This window comes from Staurois parvus, unplaced genomic scaffold, assembly GCF_062004578.1.
Source record: "Staurois parvus isolate SC_StPar_1 unplaced genomic scaffold, SC_StPar_1.0 ptg000096l, whole genome shotgun sequence".
Taxonomy (NCBI): domain Eukaryota; kingdom Metazoa; phylum Chordata; class Amphibia; order Anura; family Ranidae; genus Staurois; species Staurois parvus.
Window position 1 is genome coordinate 3,500,823 of NW_028317892.1, and position 13,725 is coordinate 3,514,547.

Genomic DNA, 13,725 nt, shown 5'->3' on the forward strand with positions numbered 1-13,725 from the left:
TTTGCTTTTGCAGCTGGGAGAGATGGCTGGAAGAATTTTGTGGCACTTGATTTTCACAGTAGGGCTACAAAATGCAGTATAACTTTACATACAGGATGCCTGCATCACCCTCCACCCAAGAAGGGATAGTTTTGGATGGAGGTTTTTGTTAAAAGAACACTGTTCTCCTGATATTAGGAGTGCAGGTTTTTTGACTTGTGGGGAAAAGCATAGTGCGTGTGTGAGCCTGCTAGAGTGTGTGGGATTTGGGGATGCCCCATCACTGATAGAACTAGCCGTTTCTATTTAATCACACTGGCCAGAACCGCATTTCTGAATAATATTAATAAATAACTAAGCCAAGTTATTTTCTTTCTGTGTGTTTTTTTTACATCATTTTATGGTCTCAATTTCTGAGTTAATTCCACAAAATTGGTATTTTATTTTTGGAAATGTTGAAAGGTTATAGCCACAAGAGAAAATTAGGATTTTTCTCAGCACACAGTTAATTTTAAATCACTGCGTTATGATCCACCTCCAGGTGATTGTACATATAGCAAAACGTGACCCACCCCTGCATGTGTGCACCCCCAGCTGAATGTGTGGATTAATGCTGTTCACTGCCTTCGGGCTGTATGTGTAACTTACTGATGTTCGCTGCCTTTAACATGTATGTGGGACTCTCTGTGGGTGCAGTCTACAATTTTTTCCCATCGTGCCTGTGAGCTGTGGTGTACAGACCCATTGGCGTTACTGGTTTACCTAGATCTAGTGAGATAGCACTAGATATGCCATTCCAGTGTACAAACACAGCCTGCTGCTCCTCAACATGGTAAGTTATCTAAGATTCTGCCCTTTTTGCAACTGGACACCGCTCCGAGAGGCCAAGGACATCAAACTTCCAGATTGTGCAACACTAGATCCCCCTCATCTGGTACTGTAAGTAGTGCTCCATGGGTATGGTGGATTTTACATTAAAAATGCCATTCTAGTTGGACAGTCTTCAAGAGCTCCTTCCTTGGGTACCTTGTGGGACTGTGGACCCTTCGGTGTCTTTTCTCAATAAGATCCTTACAGTGCTGGTGGACTGTGTTTTAAGGACCATTGCATTGCCATTGCATCTATGAGGGTTTGTCAGGCTCCCTTGCAATAAACAGCTGCACCCTAGGCCTTTTTGGGGTGAACACCTTTTTGGCAATGCCCTTCATATGTATATAAAGAAGATTACAGAAGAGAGGAGCGTGGCAGACTCCTTCTGAGTCCTGGTCTTCTGAGACCAAAATAGTTTCTCAGTGCTCATTTCTGAACTCTTGAGCCTGAGCCAAAGGGGGCGGGAAATCGATCCTCAAGCTTACCAAGGCAGGCAACAAGCCCACTTTCCAGTGAAGGGACCTGTGCAAATGGAGGGACATCTGTTTTTTGGCCATCACTGATGCAGTGCACACCATCTTAAAACTAGAAGATCAGCCTACATCTTCTGCCACTGCTGTTCCCAGCCTTTGCTCTTTTTAGGGCTTTCAAGACTGTTAAGACTTTGGCTGTGATATTAATCTGCCAAACTCCAGCTGATTGGACCAAGACCATTAGAGGTCTGATCACTATGGAAGTTGATACCTTGATCATAGAGCATTTTGAAGCTCATGTCTGCAGCTTTGAACAACAGTTTACAAAAGGACTGCTGTCTCACCTCTGAATTGGCCTCCTGTCTGTGGACAAGAGAAGGACTCTTTGGCTGGAGTGCTGGATTGCAGAACCCATCTTTGATTGGAGTGCTGGACTGCAGAACCCACATTCAAGAAGTGCTTGCGTGACATGTTCTTTGAGGGAAAGCATCTTTGAAGCTGTCCTTTGAGAGGGAGGAGGATTCTGCATATGCTGGACTTACAAGTTGGGAGGCATCTGTTAGGCCTTGTGAACACTAGAGCAAACAGCATTGGTGCAGATAGTGGTTTGCACCCATTCCTTCCATGATTTACTACTTCCTACCCACCCATGTCACCTCACAGGTTAGCAGATTTTAATGTGGCTCTAGCAGGTCTTCTTGTGCAGGGTGTCGTTGCCCTAGTCTCTGCAGGAATGCAGGAATAGTTCTATGAGTTCTACTCCATCCAATTCACTGTTCCCAAACCCATATGAGACATCCACCATAGCTTGGAGTCCCAGGCCCTATATGTCTTTATTCATCTCATAAGTTGCAGATGGAATCCACCAAGTCTTGTATAGCCTACTTTCATCTGGGAGACTTTCTGGCCTCTGCAGCCATCAAGGACACATAACTTGCATGTCCCCAGATTTCCAGCATGTTGGGGTTTCCCTTGCTTTGTTGTGGGCCCCTTGCACTTCCTCTTTGTGGCCCTGCCATTTCAGCTTTTCTTTTGCACCTTGGTATTCACAAAGTCAAAGCATATATCGCCAGCACACCGTGGATCTTCAAAATAACATCCAAATGTGTATTAAAGCAATCACAGCAGTAAAAGAGCAGTATTTCAGAGCCACTCAGGACCCCTTCAGTAAACATGATTTAAGGGGTCCTGCATGGCTCTGGAAACGTACTTTTACCACCATGATATGCTTTAAATACCGTATGTTCTGTTTTGTGTTGACGCTTGATTTCTGCTGGTAGTTGCTACAGCACCCATTTTGCTTAAGGGTCTGTTCAGGAATGTGTGTGACTGGAATATTCTATGTGATCAGGTATTTTTTAAGGTGCTGGATCCTGTTCTAGACTTGCTCTGCTCCCTAGGCATCCCTTTTGTGGGTTACCTAGATAACTGTCTGTTGAGGAACCAGTCAAACTAAGATCTAGAGGGCAGTGTATCCTTGACTGGTCCTGACCTTGCAGAGATTTGTCCTGAACCTTCAGAAGTTAATGCTGCAACAGGCTGGGATATCTGGCTCTACTCCTAAACACTGCACAAGCAGTTTTCTTCTCCAGGAGAAATGTCAAACTCTGCTCCCAGATGCAAACCCTTTGATCCAGGAGTTTGCCCACCTCTTCACTTCTGAGAGTTCTGGAGTTCATGGCAGTCTCATTTACCCAGTTCCACTCCAGACCCTTGCAATAGCTGCTCTTCAGAAAAGTCAGTCCAGTCCTTGGACACGCTGATTCAACTGGCCTTGAAGCCCAGGTTGTCCTTGGCTTGGTGGCTCAGAAATCTGAACTCCTAGAGGATCCTCACAATGTTTGCCACCCTGTTGTGCTTGGAAGGAGTCAACATCTTGTTGGTGCAGGACATTGAAGGAGTCTTGGTTCCTAATCAGCATCTTGGAGCTTTTGGTAATTTAGTTGTCCCTGCAATGCTGGCTAGCCCAACTGCATGCTTCGCTACGTATGAGATGGTCAAAAGGGACACCTGTTAGCAAAAAGTATGCACAGTGCACACCAGTTCCACATGCTGTTACACGGAGAATTCCTGCACAAAAAAAGATTTGTTAAACCTTCAAGTGTGTTTTTGTTTTTTCTCCTCCTCACGACTAATTTTCCTTTTATACAGGCTCCTGAAATTTACAAATTCTGCAATTTAGAAACTGGATGAGAGGTTTAACAATGTAAGGCCTCATGCACACGGAGTTTTCCTGCTGCTTTTAGGAGAATCTGACTTTTTTTTTTTTTCTCCTTTAACCACTCCTTCCAAGTGCCCTTCCATGTTTTTCTATGTGTTCATGCACAGTATGGCTTTTCTAAGCTTTTATTGGCAAAGGTGTTTAGAGGCAGTTAAAAAAAAAACAAAAAAAAACGGGCCGGTGCATCCTGAAGCAGTTGTGTTTTTGGCAGAAAAAACACTTGATATGCTAGACACATTTAGAGCTTGAGCTTTTATTTAAATATGCAGAATAAATCCTTTATTGTGGCTAATTAAATTAATGCCCAAATGCTTGGTGTGTGTAAGTGCGGTACACACTTTAACAAGTGTCGTGTCTTTTTTGGCCATAACGCTGCTGCCACGTGGAGGCTTTAAAAAGTCATTGTGCATGATGCCAAAAACTTTTTAATTAAAAGAGAAAAATTGTGCATTTGCCCCAAAATGAGGAGGATGAAGGGAATTTATTACAAAGCAAGGATGGTCCATCCAAATCGGGGACACTTGTAAGCTATGTAACTGGAAGGTCATCTGATCCAGTGTGACCTGTCCTAAAGCAGAAATTCACATTTCCACTATGAACATTCTAGGAGTGCATAGCTGGCAGGCAGACTTCCTTAGCATTGCCTGGACCAGGAAGAATTGTCTCTACACTGTGAAATGTTCCAGGACCTGTGTCACAGATGGGGAATGCCCTGGAGCACAATAGTCAAAATCCAAGGAATCAACAGCACCACCACAGCTGCGCTCCAGAATCGTGATCGATAAGGGTACCAGTCTAGTGTTAAACCCAAGCAGGGGAGAGTTATAGCAGGTGAGAAGAAGGTTCCCATGTTACAAATAACCATTGGAAATTATAGTACTACTAATAAAAGATATGAAAAACACAAGAGCAAAATGTGATAATCAGTTGGCAGACTTCTGGCATTGGTGAATACTTCAAACAAAATAGGCAAGTTGGAAGCTTTGGTACACAAATTGGTATTGCTTAGCCTCCCTAGCGGTCTGATTATGTCCATATTTCTGTGCTCAAAGCGGTACATTTTTTTGCATGGAAATACGTAGTTTTTTTATTGTAGGCCTGTAATTTTTAGGAATAACTCACTGAAATCTGTCCGAACAAGAGTCTAGTAAACATCCCGGGTATGTTAAAATTTGTAACACTAAATCATCAATTATAATTTAATAAATAATCATAAAAAAATATACATTTAATTAAATAATATCAAACCAAAAACACTGACGTTTGAAATTGAGCGCCAGTTCGCACATCACTGAGCAAAGTCGCAAAATCGGTTTCAGTGTTTGACGAATTTCCCCACGAATCATCACTCAGTTCTGCAAGTGCCGTATTTTTCGCTCCAGAAGACGCACCTCACCATAAGACGCACCTAGGTTTTAGAGGCAGAAAACAAGATAAATATTCTGAACCAATGGACTGCAGACATAGTGCAGGAGATGACCAGAGACTGCGGACACAGTGCAGGAGATGACCAGAGACTGCGGACACAGTGCAGGAGATGACCAGAGACTACGGACACAGTACAGGAGATGACCAGAGACTACGGACACAGTGCAGGAGATGACCAGAGACTACGGACACAGTACAGGAGATGACCAGAGACTACGGACACAGTACAGGAGATGACCAGAGACTGCGGACCCAGTACAGGAGATGACCAGAGACTGCGGACCCAGTACAGGAGATGACCAGAGACTGCGGACCCAGTACAGGAGATGACCAGAGACTGCGGACCCAGTACAGGAGATGACCAGAGACTGCGGACCCAGTACAGGGGATGACCAGAGACTGCGGACCCAGTACAGGGGATGACCCAGAGACTGCGGAGACAGTACAGGGGATGACCCAGAGACTGCGGACCGTGCAGGGGATGACTGCTGACCTTTGGGGAGGGAGAGGGAGCGGGTACCTGAATTTGACAGGTACCCACTCCCACTTCCACGGAGTTGTCCTTCCTTTAGTGTGGGCACCCGGCTGACAGCCGGGTGCCCAGTGTGCATGCGCGAGAAGCGCTGCGCTTTGTGATTGGTCCGCCATCTTCTGGGACACTTGACAGAGATAATTCACAAAGTGCAGCGCTACTCGCGCATGCGCACTGGGCACCCGCCTGTCAAGCCGAGAGCCCACACTAAAGAAGCCGGTGCGGGAAGACTGCGCAGCGATGGACCGAGGAACAGGTAAGGTCCTGCTGCAGAGCTGAGCGGCTGGCCCAGTATTCTGACGCGGTGGTGGAAATACCGGACCGGCCGCTCCATATTCGCTCAATAAGACGCACTGACATTTCCCCCCCTTTTTTTGGGGGAAAAAAAGTTGTCATATGGAGCGAAAAATACGGTAGTTATTTGCTATCGCTGTTCTCTAGCTGGTCTAAAACTGCTTTTGACCTAAAGGGACGCTTTTTGGACGCCATGGACGTTTCTCAGTTTCCAGGCAGAAAAAACAGTAAAAATGCAGGCAGGGCACAGGACAAAGCAGTAGGGACAAAATGTATGTGAAATGGTTTGATACAGTAATGTTTTACTATGTGATTTTAGTGAATGTCACTTTCAAAATTTTCAAATTTCCCGCCAGTTCCGTCCCCGTATGTCCTGACGTCACAGGGAATGGAAGACAGATGCCGGCATCGGCCGGAGGACATTGCCGGGGACACTGCAGGAGGGACATCGCGGGAGCACAGGACAAGGTAAGTGCAGAAGAGATCCTGGAGCAACGCTGCAGGGTATTCCAGAGTGTAGTTGGGGGTTACCGCTTGTGGTACTGAAACTTTACCCCGAGCTACACTTGGGAATACCGCCAGGGAGGTTAAGCTTGGCTTCATTCCTCACATAACTGGGCTATTAATACTTCTGGATATGCTCTGAGTGACAAGGTAAACATAAAGGTGGTGGTGTCTATCTGAGAAGTGATCTGATAGCGAGTGGGAAAGAGGACCTAGTTGGAGTGTGATGAAGCCGAAGCATTATGAGTTGAAATGCATATGGATGTGTGTAGTTCAAAGTTAATCATTGGCGTTTGTTACATTCCAATGAGTGTTAATGAGAAAGTGGAGACTCTACTCCTTGCACAGATGGCAAGAGCCAGGATAGTGATAATAATGTGCATTTTAATTACCCTCATATTAATGGAGTATTAGCACTGCTGGAACAGTTAAATAGAAAAAAATGTATAAACCTATTACAAGGCAAATTTATGGTATAGTTCATAGTGACCCTAACTAGAAATGATGCTCTGTTGGACCTGGCAATCTCAAACATGCCGAGCTTCTTACTAATGTTCATATAAAAACATCTGGCTAGCAGTGACCATACGATGGTTTCATTTAGGGCTAGTTCACACTAGATGCAGTTAAGTGTGCTTTATTTTTCTGCTTCAAAAATGCATGCACAGTGTTTTCCATGTTTTCCAATGGCCCTAGTTCACAACAGTGCAGTCAGTTCCAATCAGTTTCCAGTGCAGAAAAAAAAGTAGAATGTGTTGCAATTTTTTCTGCACACAACCATACTGGAACATGGCAAACTGCACTGCAACTGTAAGCAAAAATGTATATGGAATGCATCCGGAGTGTGTTTTTGTAGTGTGAACTGGCCCTTAGTGCTAGTTCACACTAAATGCAGTCCAGTATGTTTTTTCCTGCATCAAAAATGCATGCACAGTGTTTTCCATGTATTCCAGTGACCTAGTTCACACTAGTGCAGTGAGTTTCTGGTGCATGAAAAAAAAAAGCTGCATTATAGTTAAATGTTAACGACACACCAATGCAGATTGTAAACACATTGAGTTTGCCTGCATTGGCCCGCACCAAACTGCATTGTAGAAATTACCATGTGATGTGGTTGCCATGTGTTTCAAAACGTAGTGCATGTACTACTTTTTGGTGCGCCGCGACTTCAGCCCATTAGAATGACTGGGCTTGAAATTGAACCGCACAGCGCTACACGAGTTGCACAGCGTGTCCCTGTGCAATTCAGCTCAGGGTATGGTGTAAACTGGCCCTTTTAAAGAGAAAATTATTCCAAGGATGAGGGCTGTTTTCCAAGACTTAGATTGGGATGGAATATTGGCATCGAAGAACAGAAATGGCAATTCGTCAAAAAGACTGTGAATATGCTGCAAAATATATTCCCATGGGCAATAAGTATAAAAGGTTTAAAAATAAAGCAGATTTGGCTCATGTCTTAAGTTAAAGCTAAAAATATAAAAATTAAGGAACACTATCATCCTTTAAATGTTACAAAAAAATATAACCTAATATGCTAAAAGGAAATAAAGGACGCAAAAATTCAAAACGAAAAAAGAAAGAACAAACCCAACCAAAATTTTTCAAATATATTAATAGTAAAAAAGTCAGGGCTGAGCATGTAGACCCTTTACAAAATAATCTAGAGTGGATGACTGGGGACAAAGAGAAGGCAAATTTATTAAATATCTCCTTCAGCTCTGTGTATACAAGGCAGCATGGGGGGTGCTTATGTCCATAATGGGGTTAATAATGATACAGCCCCAAATGATCCACAATGGCTCAAAATTGATATGGTCCAGAAATATTTAGACTGCATAAAGCACCTGGACCAGATGGCATACACCCACATGTCCTAAAAGAATTGAGCTCTGTCTTTTCAAAGCCATTGTTTCTAATATTTAGAGACTCTTTAATGACTGGCATAGTACCACTGGACTGGCGTAAGGCCAATGTGGTGCCTATATTTAAAAAGGGGTCAAAGTCTTTACCAAGTAACTACAGACCTGTTAGTTTAACTTCTATAGTAGGGAAGATGGTGGAGAGTTTTATAAAAGACCACATAGATGTTTTTTTGCTTCATAAACAGACAGGTTTATTTACTAAAGCTGGAGAGTGCAAAATCAGGCTCACTTCTGCAAGGAAACCAATCAGTTTCCAGTTTTTATTGCCAAAGCTTAATTGAACAAGCTGAGGTTAGAAGCTGATTGGTTTCTATGCAGAAGTGAGACTGATTTTGTGCACTCCAGTTTTAGTAAATAAACCCCACATTGTCAAACAAATCTGGTTTCTTTTTATGAGGTAAGCAAAACCTTAGACAAAAGTGCTTGAACGTAGTATACTTGGATTTTGAAAAAGCGTTTGACACAGTTCCCCACACATGGCTATCCTGTGAGGTAAAGTCTACAGGCCTGGAAACATCAGTTTTTAAATGGACTGTACTTAGAGAGTAGCGGTTAATGATTTATGCTCTGAATGATCTAGGGTTGTTAGTGGTGTACCCCAAGGTTCAGTGTTGAGACCCTTCCGTTTTATTATATTGAAAATGATATAGGGTCTGGGATTAAAAATACCATTTCAGAGTTTTCAGATGACACAAAGCTATGCAATGGAATAACATCCTTTATAGGATGTCTCCAACTCACATGCCAATTTTAATGTACTGTTTAATTGGACAACCATATGGCAAATGAGGTTGAATGTTGAGAAATGTAAAATTATGCATTTGGGTGCTAAAAACATGCATGCATCGTACATACTAGGGAAAGTTCAACTGAGGGAATCTGGTGGAGAACGACCTGGGTGTTCTGGTAGATGATAAGCTTAAGAAAAGCATGCACTGCCAAACTGCTATTTCCAAAATGAACAAAATCATCATCTGGAATATGCAGTTCAGTTTTGAGCACCATGTCACAAAAAGGATATCAAGGAACTGTAGACAGTGTAGAGATGGGAAACCAAACTTATAAGAAGCATGGAGGAGCTCAGTCATGAGGAAAGATTAGAGGAACTGAATTATCTCTTGAGAAGAGATTAAGGGGGGGGGGGGGTGAATATGATCAAAATGTATAAATACGTACACTATATTGTCAAAAGTATTGGGAAATCCCTCTAAATCATTGTATTCAGGTGTTCCAATCACCTCCATGGCCACAGGTGTATAAAATCAAGTTTCTACAAACATTTGTGAAAGAATGGGTTGCTCTCAGGAGCTCAGTGAGTTCATGTGTGGTAACGTGATAGGTTGCCACCTGTACAATAAGTCCATCTGTAAAATTTCCTTGCTACTAAATATTCCACGGTTGACTGTTAGTGGTATTATAACAAAGTGGAAGCAACTGGGAACAACAGCAACTCAGCCACAAAGTGGTAGGCCATGTAAAATAACAGCGGGGTCGGTGCATGCTGGAGCGTACAGTGTGCAGAAGTTGCCAACTGTCTGCAGAGTCCATAGATAAAGACCACCAAACTTTGTGTGGCCTTCAGATTAGCACAACAGTGCGTAGAGAGCTTCATGAAATGGGTTTCCATGGCTGAGCAGCTGCATCCAAGCCTTACATCGCAATTGCAGTGTAAAGTGTCGGATGCAGTGGTATAAAGCATGCCACCACTGGACTCTAAAGCAGTGGAGATGTGTTCTCTGGAGTGTGGACCTATCACAATTCTCTGGCAAAGCGATGGGCTTGTCTGGGTTTGGCGGTTGGCAGGAGAACGGTGCTTGCCCAACTGCATTGTGCCAAGTTGAAAGGTTGATGGAGGGGGGATTATGGTGTGCGGTTGCTTTTCAGGGATTGTGCTTGGCCCCTTAATTTCAGTGAAGGGATCTCTTAAGGTGTCAGCATACCAAGACATTTTGGACAATTTCATGCTCCCAAATTTGTGAGAACAGTTTGGGGATGGCCCCTTCCTGTTCCAACATGACTGCGCAACACTGCACAAAGCAAGGTCCATAAAGACATGGATGAGTGAGTTTGGGGTGGATGAACTTGACTGGCCTGCACAGAATCCTGACCTTAACCCGATAGAACACCTTTGAGATTAGAGCGGAGACTGCGAGCCAGGCCTTCATCCGACATCAGTGCCTGACCTCATAAATGCTCTTCTGGAAGAATGGTCAAACATTCCCATAGACACACTCCTAAACCTTATGGACAGCTTTCCCAGAAAAGGTGAAGCTGCTATAGCTGCAAAGGGTGGGCCAACTCAATATTGAGACCTGCGGACTAAGACTGGGATGCCATTAAAGTTCATGTGCATGTAAAAGCAGGTGTCCCAATACTTTTGGCAATATAGTGTAGGTGGTCCATATAGCGAACTTGGTGTAGAGTTATTCACTTTAAGGTCATCACAGAGGATAAGGGGGCACTCTTTAGGTCTGGAGGAAAAGAGATTTAATCTCCAAATACGGAAACGCTTCTTCACATTAAGAGTGATGAAAATGTGGAATAGACTCCCTCAAGAGCTGGTTCTGGCCAGCTCAGTAGATAATTTTTTTTCCTAAATGTACACAATATAGCTGGATACTAATATTTATAAGTAAAGTTGATCCAGGAAATATCTGATTGCCTCTTGGGGGATCTAGAAGGAATTTTCCCCCCTGCTAGAGCAAATTGGATCATGCTTTATTGGGTTGTTTTTCCTTCCTCTGGATCAGCTGTGAGTATAGGATTATATAATTTGTTTTTTACTTTATTGGTTGAATTAGATGGACTTGTATCTTTTTTTTCAGCCAGACTAACTATGTAACTCTAGAGACTAGAATAGCAGTAGTTCCACTTTGTCCTACAATGGTAGCACAATGGTGTAGGTAAAAATGCACTAAAGTTCATTTTAGGGCAAACAAAATGCAGTAAATGTACCCAATTTTTCATTTTTACATCCTTTACGATGAAGTTGCGCAAATGCATGAATAGATACTCAACATGTCAAACCTTAAAATTGCATGCACCTGTGAAACGGCAACAACTTCAGTAGCCTGTATTTTTCATAGGTGATGCTTTAAAAGCCCCTATAGGTCAACAGTTTAGAGTTAACTGTGAAAAATGGGCCTAGAATTTTGGTTCTCATTCCAGCATGCACAGTGATATGTAACGTGTAGTGTGATCGTCACATGCATTAACGTTTGTATGTGGAGGACTTTTTTTATTTTTTTTTATTTTAAGTGCTTGGGTGGAACACTAATTTTATATAATTAAAACATTTTTTTTTTTAATCACACAGGGAGCAAAAAGTCTTATTATGTGATGATTTTATGGTGACAGGTTCTCTTTAACGAGACACCAGCTGTCTAAAAGACTCCTGATGTCTCACCTGTCCTCCAATGAAGCTGATGGAACGCAGGTTACATTTAATCAGCTTCTTTCCCATACAAGTGAAACACGGCCCTGAAGGTTATGTTGTTTATATGTCACTTCCTGGTCAGTAAGAGGAAGGGCAATTCAGCAAAAAGATGTTTGGTAGGCTGCTCCCTTCCACCCGCCATGCCAATTCCAGGCACACTGGTGGGTGCACACCGCCTGGGATATATGGCGAGGCGGTGCGTAGTAATGGGAGCGGTGGTGTGGAAGCAATGCGGTGGCTGCACAGGTGCAGTCAACTTTTCTGATATACACACACTCTTGGTGGCTGCAGCTGCCAGGAGTGTGTGTAAACTCCCCTGCCACGAACTGTCCCCTCTGTATGCTTCCTCCCAGATGCAGGAATATAGGAGGGTAAATCTCTTCCTGGCTTTGCCCTCCTGGATGGGCATACCCCTGCAGAGGTCTTCAGAGTCTGGGCTCTGGAGCACAGCTCTGACCCTATGGCTAACGCATACGGAGTTATATCGGAGCTTACTGCGCTTCAAAGAGTGCAAATTGTTGGTGCCTCTGTGACGGAAGTTGACAATTTGCCATGTTGTGAGGTGCAGTATCAAAGGTTATGTTGGCATTCAAAGTTTATGGGAAAGAGTCTGATAAGCATAAACATGGTCAACCGCCCCAAAAGAGACAGGACGGTTTTTTTTTTTTTTGTTTTTTTTAATCCCTGTACATGCCCTGGGGAGCAGGATCCAGTGCATAGAGCAGCATTATAGGCCTCCCTGTGTCTTCATTGCAACAGGGTTTGGGTACGGTCTCCCGAGGCGCTGATGGTGTAAACTAGTCCAGAAGTTGCAGTAAACAGCCACAGTATCTTTAGTGCAGCAAACTTAATAGAAGGTTCAGCCGAGAAGTAAAAAATACAGAAAAATTTAAAGTCCCTATAAGAGTAGGCAAGCCCCTCTGAGGAGAGAAAAGGTCCATTGCCCACGGACACTAGCAAAAAAACTTAGCTGAAAAAAAAAGCTGAGAGCTGGGGGTTTTTTTTGCCTTCCTCTGGATCAACTATGGGTATAGGATTATAACTTTTTTTTTTTTTTTTTCCCCTATGGTTGAACTGGATGGACTTTTTTTTTCTTTTTTCATCCAGACTAACTATGTAGCAGGAGAGGTTATATGGGGGATGTCCTGCAGCTTTTTTTTCCTTTGATCACCTGATAAAAATCTGCATCTATCCTAGTTATAAAAATAAAGAAGCCTGTCTCCTGTGCTCCACGATCAGGAAATCCTTCCAGGATAGCCTCTTGAATTATACCTTGTCCACCCTCTACAAGAAACGCGATACTATTAGCCCCTCCCCCTCATCAGTTGTTGTGTTTTTGACCCTTCAGGTGAACACATCGTTCCTACTTGTTGTTTTCCTAAGTGGGGGATTGTGGTTACCTTTTTCTCTGTCAGCGTTACTGACCTGCTTGCGGGTAAGGTCTAGTAGGGTCTCATGCTGAAGACCTATCCTACTGTTGATTGCCTGGATCGCGCTCCTCCATTTGCTGGTTGGACTGACTCTAGAAGTCTCTTTGGCCTTCTCGCTGATGAGTCTTCATGTGCTGAACTAGGTGGGGGTTTGGTGCCGGCTGAAGAGAGGGAGGAGTGTTGGGTGCCTGGCTTTTATTCTCTTTGGCGGCAGTTTTCCCCCTCGTTGCCTGGGTGGACCAAGATGGTTTCACTTCAGGTGGCCAGACAGGGCGGCAGTGTAGCGTTTTCCTGAATGTTCAGGAACTGGGTATACCAAGATGGTACTGCTGCCACTTCCGGCACGGGCTATGGCACACTTCCAGTCACCGAGAAGACACGGAGGTGCAGTTTTTAATATAAGAGGAGTTGCAGATCGGGCTGTGGTGGAATAAGCCCAGGCTTTTAATTTGGCAAAAGACCTGAACAGTGGCTTCTTGGTGGCTCTTCTGTACCTTAACTCAGAAATGTGTGACACTACTCGTCCCAGCATGCAGGAGGGGGACGTGGTGGAGGATAAGTCGAGCATCTCTAAATCAAGCCAGGTGCTTCGACAGTTGGGTATAAGCACTTACACGGGGGTGTGGCTTAGCGCTC